The sequence below is a fragment of the Urocampus carinirostris genome, chromosome 13 (assembly GCF_059441175.1).
Source record: "Urocampus carinirostris isolate Australia breed hairy pipefish chromosome 13, RoL_Ucar_1.0, whole genome shotgun sequence".
NCBI classification, from domain to species: domain Eukaryota; kingdom Metazoa; phylum Chordata; class Actinopteri; order Syngnathiformes; family Syngnathidae; genus Urocampus; species Urocampus carinirostris.
In genome coordinates this window covers 31,206,176-31,209,092 of record NC_142361.1, presented here as the reverse complement: position 1 = coordinate 31,209,092, position 2,917 = coordinate 31,206,176, and positions in this window count along the sequence as shown.

The window sequence follows — 2,917 nt, the reverse complement described above, 5'->3', positions numbered from 1 at the left end:
GGCATGAATACTTTTGCAGAGCGATTTGAGTGGGGTCTTCTGTGTTGGGGGGCCACAGGTTGAGGTAGAGGGATTTGTTATTGTCCATGCTAAACACGAATAAGCTGCCCCATTAGGTACCAAACTCAAGTGGGAGCTAAGTATTTAATTGTCCTGTAATCTACTGTTCCTTTTTAAAATGTTAATGAGTTCCTACAGACTTTCCCTAAGGCAACAGACAAGGCCCATGATTCAAGTATGCAAATAAGAAAGCCAATAAGCATTTGTGTTATTTCCAGTGCTGAGTTTCTCTCAGTTTCTCTTCTCACATTCATGCACCTACGTCACACAGGTATGGCATTTGTTGATTGGTGTTTGTGGATGTTCTCGTTCATTGTCGTCTTGATGTCACACTCACAGAGCAGGTTATGGGAAGTGCAACTAGAAGTCACGTCGAGTCATGTTTATTTGGGACGCCATTAATCACAAGGAGTCTCGAAGGGCTGTACGGACTATTATGACACCATACCCTGATCTAAAACCTACATGAGGGCAAGGAAAAACTCAAAAACCTAAGCATTAGGAAGTCGAGTCATGTTCATTTGTGGAGCCCTTAATCACAAGAAGACTCAAAGGGCTGCACAGACCCCATACTATTATGACACCATCCCCTGATCTAAAACCTACACGAGGGCAAGGAAAAACTCAAAAACTGTAGCTTGAGGAAAGTCGAGTAATGTTAATGTGTATTGGCTTTAATCACAAGGCGTCTCAAAAGGCTGCACAGACCACATAGTATTGCAAACTACAGACTATTATTAAACCATCCTCATCAAAATCTTTGGCATGAGGAAAGTTGAGTCAAGTTTATTTGTGGCACCCTTAATCACAAGGAGTCTCAAATGGCTGCACGGACCAAAGATTATTGCAAACTATAGACTATTACACCATCCCTTGATCTAAAACCTAAATGAGGGCAAGGAAAATCTCAAAAACCTCAGCATGAAGAAAGTCAAGTCACAATTATTTGTATAGCCCTTAATCACAAAGAGTCTCAAAGGGCTGCACATACCACATACTATTATGACAGCATTCCCTGATCTAAAACCTACATGAGGGCAAGGAAAAACTTCAACATGAGGAAAATGAAGAAACCTTGAGAAGGGACTGCACATGAGGTAATCCCCCTTCCAGACTGCAATGGATGTTGCAATAACAAATAATAAACAGATATTGTCAACATAAAATCTAAGTCATTAATAAGCTCTAGCAGAAGTGGCCAATAAGAATGCGGCTCTTTGCCTTTTTTCATATTTAGTTTTTTTGAGTGTGTATTGAGGGTGGACACTTTCCTTGATATCAACACAAGAACAATACTTGTATTGTAAGGAGAGGAGTGTGTTATGGGAAATATGTTTTTAATTGAGTGTGTTTGTGTCTGTCTGTCTGTCATGGCAGGTCAGTGCGTGGTGTGGCTCTTTGGCTCTCACAGTTAAAAATCTCGGCTCTTTGTGTCAAACTTGTTCGCCACTCCTGAGCTATAGAATAGTAGTGTGTTTTAAGCCTAGATTTAAACGGTTCCACCGAGGTTGCAGATCGAATCTCAGGGGGCAGAGCATTCCACGACACCGGGGCCCGAATGGAGAATGCTAAGGTGGTTTTAAATCACATTTCTGGTGGGGACTTGATCAAAATCTAGGGGTCATATTTGACCCTAATCTGACCTTCCAGTTACGTATTAAGAATATTACTGGAACAGCTTGGGTCCATCTTTGGAACAGAGCAAAAATGCTGTCTTAATCGGATGCGGAGATTTTAATTCATGCGTTCGTTACTTCCCTTCTCGATGACTGTAATGCACTACTCTCCGGTCTCCCAAAGTCCAAAATCAAGAGCCGGGAGCTGGTACTAAATGCTGCAGCGAGCCTTTTAACTAATACAAGAAAGTTTGGTCACATTACCCTGGCTTGTCGGTTTAAGATGCGATTTTAAGGTTCTGTTGGTGTTATAAAAAATCATGCATGGACTTGCTCCCTCATATCTTTCAGATTTAATTTCCCCCTATATACTACGTGGAGACTTCGGAAAATGCTGGTCTGCCAGTTATTTCAAGAGCCAAGAAGAAATCTGCAAATTTAAGAGTGTTCTCTATTCAGGTCTGGGTGCTGTGGAATGCTCTACCCTCTGAGATTTGATCTGCAACCTCAGTGGAACTGTTTAAATTTAGGCTTTAAACACACTTATATAATACATTTTATGAGCAGGGTTGGGTAGGGTTACTTTAACTTGATTACTTTCAATCACTTTTGGATTACTCCAATACCAAATATGCTAATAAAAGACAAAAGAAACGAAATATGAATTAAATGACAAAATTTTGTGCAGGCTTGGGGAGTAACGGAGTACATGGAACGGCAAAAATGATGTTGGCAAGCTGTTTGGATTTATTTTTATTTTGTTTCTGTGGCATTTTATGTTCGTTTTGCCGGAGATCAAAGAGATCAAAGCCAGGAGAGAAAGCTTACCACATGCTGCGAGTCATAATTTTATTCATATTTAGTTTCTTTTGTCTTTTATTAGCATATTTGGTATTGGAGTCATACAAAAGTCATTGAAAGTAATCCAGTTAAAGTAACCCTACCCAACCCTGTTTATGAGTGACCTACTGTATGTTTCATGTTGATGATGTCTGTGTATTGTTTGTTGATGCCCTTGCTTGGTCATCCTGGAAGGGGGATTACCTCATGTGCGGTCCCTTCTCAAGGTTTCTTCATTTTCCTCATGGAAAAAAAAACATGACTCGACTTTCCTTGTGCTAAAGTTTTTGAGTTTTTCCTTGCCCTTGTGTAGGTTTTAGATCAGGGGATGGTGTAATAATAGTCCGTAGTTTGCAATCATCTGTGGTCTGAGCCGCCTTTCGCGACTCCTTGTGATTAAG